The 13,198-nt window shown below is 33.5% G+C and overlaps 1 long non-coding RNA gene across 1 annotated transcript; it reads left to right on the top strand.

Annotated features, from left to right (window-relative positions):
• The first annotated feature begins 1,437 nt into the window (after positions 1-1,437).
• LOC127835119 (uncharacterized) lies at positions 1,438-3,976 on the top strand. The gene is made up of 4 exons (XR_008028361.1): positions 1,438-2,020; positions 2,898-3,013; positions 3,216-3,420; positions 3,649-3,976. It is a non-coding gene; the product is annotated as an uncharacterized LOC127835119 (long non-coding RNA).
• Positions 3,977-13,198: the final 9,222 nt, after the last annotated feature.

Genomic DNA, 13,198 nt, shown 5'->3' with positions numbered 1-13,198 from the left:
TCCATTGTGGTATTCAGGTAAGTGTTGTTTTGTCAAAGTAATAATAAAATGTGATCATAAATAAAGAACTTATGGTAATTTAAGCAAAATGTTCAATTATCTAAAAGTAAAAGGGGCCATAATTATGTCAAAATGCTTGAAACAGTGGTCTGCTCTTGTTTATAGGTTGTGGTTATGTTGGTAAACAAGTATGCAACATATAAAAGCAATATGTCAAAGGATATAGGAAATATTTGGGGTAGTACGCAAACTTTAATATAGTTTAATCAATAATATGCATTCTAAGTATAAAAGGGGCAATAATTATGACAAAATGCTTGATAGAGTTGTCTGCTCTTGTTTATAGGTTGGGGTGATGTTGTTAAACAAGTATGCAAAATATGAAAGCAATATGTCAAGGGACAATGAAAATAAATGGGGGTAGTACGAAAACTTTAACATTTGCTGCATATTCTAAGTGGAAAAGGGGCCATAATTTTGACAAAATGCTTGATAGAGTTGTCTGCTATTGTTAATAGGTTGGGGTCATGTTGGTAAACAAGTATGCAAAATATGAAAGCAATAAGTCAAGGGACAAAGAAAATATTTGGGGTAGTACGAAAACTTTCACATTTGCACACTAACGCAGACGCTTATGCTAACGCAGACACTCACACAGACGCTCACGCCGACGCCAGGGTGAGTAGGATAGCTCCACTATATATATTTTATATATTATAGTCGAGCTAAAAATTGGTTACCAATTGTTGAAGACATTACTAGGTTTTCTAGTTTTTGACCACAATTGACTTTAATTCACACATATACTGTAGCCTTTATAATGACAAGATGAAGTTTCAATAAGATTTATAATTTAATAATGATAAAACAGTACATTTGGATTTCATTTTGTATATAAATGATTATTTTGTTATGATTAACATAATAATGCAATAAAGTATCAATATCTTCACATCTTGAATCATGATGCAGTTAAATGTTATATTTTATTATGTTTGGGTTTTAAATTATGCATATTCTCTTATACATGGTGTTGATCTAATATGTTATTATTATAGTTTGTTCGCTTAACATTCTTGCAGTACTGTTTTGTTGTAAGATATAATAATAAATAAAAAATTTAAGAAATAGCTTCTCTTTTCTTTTTGTTATTATCCACCGCCATAGGTGGACGGATATAGTTTTAGCATTGTCCGTCCGGAACAATATCTCAGAATTGCTTGAACGGATTTCATGGAAACTTGATATAAGTGTATATATCATAATATAATGATGTGTGTAAAATGCTGTTGCAATTCATTTGCAAATAACAGAGTAATGGCCTTTTTTGTTTGAAAATAATCACACTATTGTGTCTGGAGAGTAATCTTGGAACTGCTTGTGCAGATTTCATTGAAACTTGGAATGAGTGTACATATTGATAAGAGGATGGTAAAGGTCAAATTGTCACTCAAACAATTGGTCAATAATGGAGTTATGGCCACTTTTTACATAAAAATACATGTTTATAATATTGGTATTTTAACTGCTTTTTGGATTTGATTGAACCTTTATTTAAGTGTATCATGTATGAATCTAAAGCAGTAGTTGTTTACAGAATTTGGCGTTGCAAGCATGTGGCGTGTGGTATCAATTTAACAAATGTGCTTGTTTGTTTATATTTTTATTAGGGATGGCAACGAATACCGATTTCGGTATTCGAATATTTGGTCATCCTTCCGAACGAATATTCGGATATTCGGTCAACATCTGTTGAAAAACTTTGTCAACTTTGTTTACCATACTCCATGAATTCTACTTTACAAAACAAAAATAAATTGTACTTATTTACAGTATAACATTATTAGGGGCGAAGATTTCCGACCAGAGTTCCGACAAATTGGGGAACTGCGCAGCCTGACAGAACTGATGTACCCTTGCTTGCAGTTACTGCTACAGCAACAGAGAAGGTACAGCAGAATATACACCAAGGTCTGCTGTTGTCCGACGATGCGTTATCCGTCGGCGTATTACCCGACAGGTAAATGAGACAAAATACCACAATCCTCGTAGCAAATATTAAATGCTTAGCAGTAAGTTTTATATAATTACAATTAACAGCAAACGTCGTATAAATAAAACTGTATCCACTAATAAACGGTTTTATGAATCGCAATTGGTTCTAAGTTATGTAAAAACGCAATGCGGATAGGAATTGTGCCCTTTGGTTGACTCATTTTGCATAACGGGTCAGCCAATCGGGGGGAATTGTGCCAATAGGTTGCCCAATTTTGTGTAACGGGTCAGCCAATCGTGCGCTGTGATCTGAGTCATGTTCACTTGACAGTTAACATTTCCCGCGCCTAGCGTGCCCTTCTCGCGACTAAGAGAACGCTTTTAAAAGAAAGTTGCTTAAAAAAACACTTCCATTTCACCTCCGGCATTTTTTTTCATGTCGCGTTCCATGTGTGCTTTTAACTCATGCCTTTAACATTGTCATTATTAATTAAGACTAATTTAGATTTTGTGTTCAAGTTAACGACATTTTGCAATACAAGTCCTAAGATTGGTTTTCTGTATATTCTTCGTCACTCCATCCTAATCCCCTGGTGGTGAAAGTCACTATGTTAGTGGAAAGGCAATTCCTAAAATTATCTGGGAACTATTTAAAGAAGCTACTTACGTTTTCTGATCGGGTGCGCATATTTATAATACAATCCATGCTTCTTAATTAACTAATAGTTTGATAATAATTGGTAGTAATCTTTGAAAAATAAATAACATACAATTTAATTAAACTCCCTGTGTACGTCAGATATTTGCGTTAGTAGTTAAATTAGTAAAAGTGTACCCAGATAATTAAATACAACGCTATAACTATTATAATTATGATACTATTTGTATGATAAAATCTTCAGACCGAATATTCGACTGGCGGTTAGAAATCGACTGATCACGCTGAGGAAGAGCTGGTGTGGTTGCTGCAACAGTTTCAGACAACACCCACACTGGTCAAGACTATAATATTCTGCAAGTGTGTAATTTTAATTCAATTCAATTCTGTTTTAATCAGAATGTTGGCTTGTTTGTTTAAAATTTATGTATGATGTACAATAGTGTGAAGATCTTTGTAATTGGGTAAACTACACTGTACTATGCTTTTCTATGTCTGTGTTCCTATAAAAAAAATCTTATATTACATGTATGTCAAAAAGATCTTCCTTTTGCGATTTCAGGTCGTACAGGTGTGTATATCAAGTGTGGTCATGGTTGGTTATTCAACTCGGTGACACGTCTTACGACGGGGAGCACCGTAGCTACAACCGCGTTGTTGAAATGTTTACATCTTCAACAACGGACGCCACGAAGGAGAGGATTCTAAATGATTTCCGGGCCGGAAGAGTTAGCGTTGTTGTGGCAACAGTCGCCTTTGGGCTTGGAGTAAGTTACTTTAACAATGATTATAACTCACTTCGACATTTTTTTCTCAATAAAACTATTATTTACTTAGTTAATAAAGTTTCTCTTATTCAATTTTGCTCAATCACGTTCATACCATATAAATTAAACTTGTATATCGTACGAAGTTAAAACATGAGTATGTATTTTTATTTTAAAAAAAGGTAAATCTTGATACTCAACAATGACATTTATTTTCTGTGATGGTAGATCGACATTCCGGACGTGTGGCTCGTGGTCCACTGGGGCGCACCGCGCTCTATCCTGTCTTACTGGCAGAGCCGGTAGCGATGGAGATCCCGCTCTTGCTCTAGTTTTCGCGTACCCTCGGTCCATAACGGATTGCCATGACGCTATGAAGACCATGGTGAATGGGACGGAATGCGTCAGACGTACCGTTCTGAAGGAGCTAAGAACTAAAGACATGAATCCTATTCCTGCCCAAGGCGATGGTTGTCAAGATGACACATGTGAAGTGTGTGTTTGCCAGTTGTGTATTTGTTGTAACAGATGCTCACGAAGCTGTACATGTTTTGGAGCGTGTCTGGACAAACTATTATGAAGTTCTCTTTATGTTGATTGTTTTGTGACCATTATCATGGGTTTAGCATTATTTCGATTGATTTTTTCTAGTAAATGTATGTCTATAATTAACACTTACACTGAATAGTACTAGTAGTGCTTATTTCACTGTTTACTGGCAGGTAGTAACATTTGTGCATGACATTGTTGATATTTATAATTATAATTGCCAAAGTACTTTGTCATTGGGGATACACAGCGTTGGGACAAGAACCAATTAATATGGTAGCATTTTTTTCATTTGACGTGTTAAACTTGTTTCAATGTTCAATGTAGATGTATTCATTTTAACATGCTATTTTCATTGATGAAGTAAAGTTTTCTAATGTTGATGTGATCGTTTTGTGACCATTATTATGGGTTAAATGTTATTTCGATTGATTTATTTTCTTAAGTTTGTGTTTATAATTTAGACTTTCACCAAAACGTCGGTGAATACGGACCCATAGCACCTAGGAGAGTTGATGTTCATCCGTTGTGCAAACAATTGGTGTAATGCGCTAGCCAACAGCGACATTTTAATTCGGGAAATTGCGAACTGATCCAATATGGTTGATAAAAAGTACGAAAGAAAGACGAAGTCAATAAAATGCAATTATTGCTTGCTTAAATGGTACCATTCGCATGAGTTTGTGGTTTAGGTTACAATATACTAAATACTCGTTTCATGTAGGGCTGTACTCTCTAAAAAAATATCATAGTTGACTCGAAGGCATGTTTTACTTCTTAAACTATTGTTCGGGTTTTATCTTTCGGAGATAATGGTAGGGCATAAATAGGTGTTCACCACCGAATCCCTGAAATATGATGAATATGGAGACTTAAGTAAAGCCTTGCACTGAAAAAGGTTACATTCCACTAAGAAACGGCCGAAAAAAAGTTGCAAAAACAGTCGATTTTGATTAGCGTCAAGTTCTTTTTTGGTTTGAACATGATATATTTTTTTTATTGCATAAATCGATTCCGCTTAGAATGGCCTTTAAGAAAAGGTATGGTTATGGGGGTCTCTATGTTCAAAATGTTGAATTTATTTTCGCTCAACGTTGTCGCTTTTACATTGAATTATAGGGAAACTATTTAGTATATTGTGACCTTTAGACAGGTAAACTTTGATAAGATCTTGCAGTTTCAGTGTTCCTTAACCCTTGCATTGTTGATAACATTTTGCACCCATGGCCAAGAGAGAGCGCATTGCAACTATCAGCAACCCATTGGGTTATAAAGCTGATAGTTGAATTATTGCAACTATATGGGTCTCTATGGCAGCATTGACGTTTGATTTAGTGTAAAATAACCTCAAACATAAATTAAACGTATACGAAGCCGTCAGTCAATTGAACGCGTATTTGTGTACCGAATCAACCCACTAGTACGGGCAAAAGCCCGTGAAGCGGGCGTTGACCGTTCATACATATGGGAATTTAGACTTAAAATTACATGAGAATACCACATATGGATATGTCTCAAAAAAAATTGCCACGCGACATTTCTTTTCGCGATGCTATTTATGGCCTTGAACAAATCAAAAACACTTTGACATATGCTAAATCACATGTAAATGCATACCTCAGGAAAAGTTATACAGGTTTTTTTTTCCACTTTTTGGGAAGATAGCCCATGGCTTTGGGATTGGGAATTTTATCGGCATTTTCATGAAATTGGGAAAATTAATTCATTAGCCATTTTTTCCAAACGAAAAGATCACTTATTAGGGAAATACTAAATTTGATATACCGTATTTTTCGGGTTATATGTCGCACCGGAATGTAAGACGCATCCCCGTTTTTTTTACATTATTTTATTTTTGTCCATACATAAGACGCTCCGGCGTAAACGACGCACATAAATCATCATTAAATATTCCCAAAAATGCAGTCACACGTTTATCCATTAAATGTTTAATCCTCTTTCGTGTTTTATTTCAGATAGAAAATTCATGTTAAAAACGATGCTGGCATTTGTTCTCTCACATGCTCATTGTATTGATATATTTTTTTCCATTAAATTTATTTGAACGTATTTGTTTAAACAAAAACGTCATTCAGAACAATGTATTACCGGTAATATTTGACCCTATCCGCAAGCCGTTGCATTCGCACATTAGTATCGTTTTGTCAAAACATCGCAGTGTAAACACTGCTGATCATGTTTTCACAAATACCAAAATTCAATCAAGTCTTGACCAGATTTTCCTGTAAATCAGTACACAGAACATTTTCTGTTTCAATAATAAACTACCTAAATGAGCGTAACGTCAAAGATACAGCATTCTCTTCGCTACACAGTTTTTCTTCAACAATGTATACACCCACGGTAATTTTCGTGCGCTTTCTACCAGAACAAAGAAAAGTACATGAGCTATAGATGTGACTAGCGTAAACGTGGCGTTAGCAATAAAATTGGAAATACGAATTTAAATAAGTGCATTTGATAATACAACAAAACAAAATAAAAAACAATTATTGTGTAATAAACTGCATTTTGGCTATAAATGCAGCATTTGCTGTTTCATAAAAAATAAATGTACCTTTTTATTAAAATAGTATAGCGATGTTTGTTTGTTTTAATGTGTATTGTTTGCAAAACTTTTGTAGCATAAAGTATACTGGCATTCTTTAATTGGTAACACGAGCATTTTTATGATGAATTTTAAAATGAGGCCTGTTATGAGAAGGGCTAATATTCTTATCGTGATAATCTTAATATAAGTGTGCAGACGTGTGTCGTACCAGGCTTACCAATAAACGCTATTAATCCACACTTGCGACATCGTCTCCCATGGAGAGATTATGTTCGTTCATCTATCGCAGATGGTTAAAGGGTATTTGAGATCTCAGGTTTGCAGACATGTGGTATTGCAGGCATACCAATAAACGCTTGTAATGCACACTGGGGACATCGCTGACGGATTCTCCGATGTCGACGACCATGGCGAATAAATGATGTGAATTTGTATTGTCGACTTTACGCTCAGTGCATACAATGTAAGTTGTAACAGTTTGACGTCATAGCTTACACAGCGCGCGCCACCCATGACAACGTCTGAATTCATCACCCATGTTACACGCAGTCCACGTTTTAAGTGTATACAGTGACTAAAAATTAAATCAGCACTGAACTATCTCATGTTTATATACATGTGCTCTTTTCAAACACGCAAAACACGTGGCTTGTATCTAGTAACGGATGTAGAAATGTTTAATTTGTCAATTGTTTAAAAGCAATTTACGATGTTAATTATAATTTATTCTTCTTGTTTAAATAATGTTTTTTTTGTGCATTGATCTTAAATGGATGTTAAATTTGTTTATTCCAGGTAAGTTACATAAGTAATTTAACTAATTGGATATCGCGAAAAAATGTACCAAAAATACATGTATGACTTCATATATCGCTATTTGTATACATGTCCCGGAAAATCGGCAAATGTCCCGGAAAATTTAGCACAATATTTGTCCCGGAATCGGTCTGAAAATTTATGGCATGTATGGTATTGTGCCGTATCTGATTGTATACTTATTGTTGTATACTCTGCTTCTCATTGATATTGTGTTTGTTTGTTGTACTTTGTTATTTTTTGTTTCAAATTGTTGTAAAAATCGTCAGGTTAGCTCGTAAAATCAATTTAGCAGACGACTTGTTTTTTTGTTGCGGTGTTTAATTGACGTTACGGTACTGTATAGTACCCCAATAGTATCGTTAGTAGTGTGTAATCAACTATGTGTAAAATAAAATTGTGTTACAAAAAAAAAACAGCGAAACAAATTACCGGCAATGGTTATCAAACTCGCGAATTTATGCAATTCTGACTTAAAAATTTCACATTCTGACTTTAGAAAAATCGATTTTGTACATACATAAGACGCTCCGGGGCATACGACGCATGTTACTTTTGCCTGTAAAAAAGTCGCGACTAAATATACCCCGAAAAGTACGGTAACACTTTATAATCATTAAAATTAAAAGAACAAAATCATAAAATACTTTGTTAGTTGTAATTGAATTAAAATTGAGATAAAATACGCATAAAACACTTCTTTACTTCTTTCTAAAAAATCTATAAAAAAAAATATAAAAAAATTTTTTTTTTTTTTTTTTTTTTTTTTTTTTTTTTGGAAATTGGGAATTTTTTGCCACATTTTGGGAAAAAAGTATACTTTTTGGGATTGGGAACATAGTCGTATTTTGGCTATAAAATAGGGCCAAAAAAAACCCTGTTATATCAATGACATCATAATTGTGTAGCGAATCACACTAAATATTCTCGCATTATTTTTTCTTCGCAACCGTTCCAAAATTAAGTCATTACTCAATTATCTCCCCTGAATGCTCTTCTTCAGTGGGTATAAGCCAAAGACTGGTTCACTACATATAGTGACAGTCTTTACCAAACACAATTTAGGTGAACATAACCCGTCTTTAATATATTGTCGAATCTCAGATTTCTGTCGAATTTATTTGCTTTGATCTTTTCGATATCTTATTGTTATCATTATCCTGACAAATCACAAAGGCTTGTTAAAAAAATATTTGTTTTAAACATTATAGCTGGCATCTCTATTCTTCCAGTATTCTCGCGGTATTTCAATAACGACACCCTACTGTTTATTTGTCAGAATTTGTGACGCATTTTCCATTCGCTCTCAGAAAGAAGTTTTTACTTGTGATCATGAGCAATATTCTGGTAAGTTGTCGTTGTTATCCACCAGAAACACATTTATTTTCAAAATTTAAAGATATTCCGATCTAACTTTTTAGTCTTTTAGCTTTAATTTTTAACGTATTTACACCTCGTCTGCTCGCACTTTACCGATATCCCGAAAGGTTACATATCACTATAATTAGTTAAGGCCTCAAACCACAAAATCCGATACGATTGGATTTTCGTACAACAATCTTACGTAAAAAATCTGCCAGATTCAAATCAACAAAAAACAAGACACTTATAAATTGTCTGCGTTATTGATCAAATTGTAAGATATTTGTTGGTTTTCCTTTTTTTAGAAGCTGTTCTGCGAAGGCAAGAGCTGGGCTTCATACAAGCCTATCTATCCAGCAAAACTGACAGTTTTGGTTTACAGAAATCAACAAAGGAGGGATTCCTGAACTATCATAATTTCCAAGCTATACACATCTGTTATTATCTGTGGTGATTTTTATTGGTTCTGTTGGTTTACTTGGATGGAACATGTGTGAACTTTTATAGAACTTTGAAAAGTCTATATATGTCTATCTATAAACAAAAATCATCTATGGTATAATAAGATCAGATGTGCAAACAATGTCAAAGGGTTGTTAAATTAACAATTTGAAGGCAATTATGCTGAAAAAATATGAAAGTTCCCATGCAAATTTTGTCTGTATATCGACAAGTGTCTGCCGATAGTTGTCAAACTAGTAATACAAAACTTACCACAAGTATGTAAAAGCACTAAGTACCTGTGATCATTTTTAGTAAGATAGTGTAATTCTAAACAGTAGCAAATAGCTTGTTTAGTAAATGCATAATGCAATTAATATGGTTTCCATTCTATTGTGTAATTAATAAATTGGTTGTTACTTGTCAATCCATGATAAATGTTTTAAGGCTAATACAAAACCAGCAATGTTAATTTTGTAAAAGGTAATACAATAACACCACTTTGTAATTTCATATACGTTAATATTCTTGAAATGTAGGTTGATGACAGTGTTTTAGTTTTACTTATTTTGTAACTATTATTTCATGTGCAAATAAATGATGTGAAGTGTTTGGTATCTCCACACAATACCACATACCTTTTTATATATGTACTGTGTTATGTGTTATTTGAATGTTTAAATAAAAAAATATGGATGATATAACATGATGCATTCTAATATTTGCATTCAAATTGTGACTATAGACAGAGCTCCAGATAAGGGCCGTACAGCCGTAAATACGTCGAAAGTCTACAAGAAGTACTAGGTAGAACAAGAAATGTACTTCGACGTACAATTTTCACCGACCCTTGAGTGTTAGCCAATCAGAAGACACCTTACGTCTGTTGCTTTTAGAGATATTTGACATTGAACATTATTATTATTATTATTATATATACTGAATTATGCGACTATCGACCGCTTACTCATAGATATTGTGCGTATTTATTAAACATTATTATTATTATAATTAATACCAAATTATGCGACTATCGACCGCTAACTTATAGATATTGTGCGTATTTATTGACCTGGCGTGGCGGAATTAACCTCTGACTTATGCTAGTTATGGTTATCACAAAATACGACCAACGGGGAGGTTATAATACATTATTTATCCCGTAAATGCTTTGTAACTGTTTGGTTACCGTTGGGAATTTCCTACACAGTAATGCGCTGGACGGTCGTGATACTCTGCCCCGCATGATCAATAAATACTCACAATATGCTGAATAATTTTAATTTTAAAAAGGTAACAATTGAATCTTCTTCAAATTTGTATATAATCTATTTCAATGCATTAAATACTTAAAACTTCTATTTGTTGTTTTTTTGCCATTCTGATATTTTTATTCATTTTTTCCTCAATTAAAAAAGAGATTTTAAACATTTATTATGAATAAATCTGAAGGAAAAGCGGCTCAAGAGACTAGTGTTTTGATTGGCTGTTCAGAAAATGTGTACGTAGAAGTACAAACATGTATGTCGAAGAACAAATTGTACTTTGACGTACAAATATATACTTTGAAGTTTATTTTATATTTATGTCGACGTACAATTATTGTACTTTGCCGTACATTTCTCTTTTTAACTTGTAGGTCTTCTTGACTAAACCCAAATGGTACGCCATAGTATGTCTTTAGGGTTATCTAAAGAATGCTCCCACTAAAGGGTTCAATACAGACACCTCCCAGTAACTAAGCCAGTTAGCAGACACCCCATCCACTAAACCACAGACACCGAACCAGCTATAAATTCTGTGGCTAGAAAAAAAATAAAATAAGATGCTAGCTCTTTAAGCTTGGAACATGTATCACGTTTTAAGATTGATTTTTTTGGATGCATTACTAAATTATTGCAACAATTACAATATTTTGAACACAATCATGTCCATGTATTTATTAAAAATACATGGTTATCAAAAAAAACTTTAAAAGCTTTTGCCCGTAAATTAGGTAGCACCTATAATCATATTATGAATTTGATGCCGTTAAAGCTTCCGACATGAATTCATGTCGGAACGATGCTATTGCAAAAAAACGTTAAACGGTTACATCGACCTCATATTTATAGGAGTAATTTTTAATACGGGCAAAAGCCCGCAAAGCGGGCGTTGACCGTTTATTTGTATCACTTTTCTGAAATACAAAGAGACATTACCTTATAGGAATACAAGTCAAATAATTTCTGCCGTCACCTATTTTCGCGATGGAAAATCATAGAGCGCTGGAGCACATAGGCACTTCGACAAACGCTATATGACACGTAGATGCATTCCTAGTGAAATAATACGGCATGGCAGTAATTATTAAGAAGCGAATCGTACTCTATGTTATTGTATTATGACTTTCTACGATCAAAATACGTCTGTTTGCCTCCCTGTGTGACACTTCCTGTTTCCCATAATGCATTGCAAATTGAAAATTGCTCTAGATGTTGTTAACAAAATCTTAAAAAAGATAACCCGTCTAAATTATTTGCGTACTTCCGGTTTACAAAACCGAATAAGATTAGTTTCGAATTAACTTCTTCAATTAAAAACCAATATTCTATAGTTAATATTATCCCTTTACATAAATAAACAATTGTTTAAAAGTTTAATTTGTTCACAACATGAACGGCCGCGTTTCTTTCGTCGACAACTATACATGTCTGTGTGACGTCACTGCTTTCGTCGATACGTCATTAAGAAGTAAAAATTGAAACTGACATACTCTGGTGGATGTTTACATTGTTGAAATTTAATAAATAAATGGAATGCACTCAATTGGTAAGTCATTATTCAATTAAAATATTGCGTTTGGTTACATGTCATAAACATCAATCTATATACATGTTATATTGCTAAAGATTACCTTTGATAACATGGGAACTGTTTTCGGCACATACAAAAATTCGCCGATTTTAAATTTAAGGTCATTATTATTCAGTCAAACTAATGGAACATAAAAGTTATCATTTTATAAAGTTTTGGAGTTATTTCTTGAGTATATTCTACGTGATTATTCTCAAGACCCTTTCTTTTGTGATGTATTAAGTTACGTTGTGATTGTAAACAATATTGCATCTCCGACTCATACTCGATCATTTTCGTACCAAACTGTTTCAAACTTTAAAAAATCAAACTGTGCTTACATACACATTGGAAATAGACTAATTCATATAGATTCTTTTTGATTTTCTTTTAGAAGCTGCATTGTCAAATGCTGGACTTCACACATTCCATGCAGCATTCTGCTGAGCAAAACTGACTGCATGCTTTGTACTCAACAACGAAGCAATTCTGGACCTATAAAGCTTGACCGGGACTGAAACATTAGCAATTGTGACTCTGTAATGTTCAACCTTAGTGGACTGTAAAGAAACTGCAATTATTGTGAAGAGACTCTGTATGTCTGTAAGCAAAAAGAATATACAGCATAACAAATATCAGGTGTGAAAACAATGTGAAAAAATAGTGAAATTAACAATTTGCAATCAGGCATGTCAAATGAATTGTTGATATTAAAAATGATAGTTCCCAGGCAGCTCTAGACGTTTGTTTCTGTATTTCTGTTACTAGAATTTATTCATTAAATGTATGCATCAATTAAAAAGCACACTCTGTTTAGAGACCATTGTGTTGTCTCATTGTGTGATGATGACTTTGAGTAATACATTGTACATTAAACAATATCTACTAAGTTGTTTTTAAGTATCGGATTTCTTGTTTATTATATAAATGAATTTTATTTTTTGATTAAATATAAATGTGCATAATGCAGTGCCAGTAGCACACTTTGCAATATTTTAATTACAAAAGAGTGTGTTGTACACTTGAACTTATACCTTTAATTAATAATCCTTGCTTAAAAATTCATTTGACACACCTGAGACCTGATGTTGTGTATTACCATTATTATTTTGCACATTATGCTGACACTTTGAAAAAATTGCAAATAAGCGAAAAGCAGACGTTAAGTCTTGTCAACTGTCTCTGATTACCACTGATTACTTA

The sequence above is a fragment of the Dreissena polymorpha genome, chromosome 6 (genome assembly GCF_020536995.1).
Source record: "Dreissena polymorpha isolate Duluth1 chromosome 6, UMN_Dpol_1.0, whole genome shotgun sequence".
Classification (NCBI taxonomy): Eukaryota; Metazoa; Mollusca; class Bivalvia; order Myida; family Dreissenidae; genus Dreissena; species Dreissena polymorpha.
Note: the sequence above shows the minus strand (reverse complement) of the source record. Positions and strands in the feature narration are given on the sequence as shown.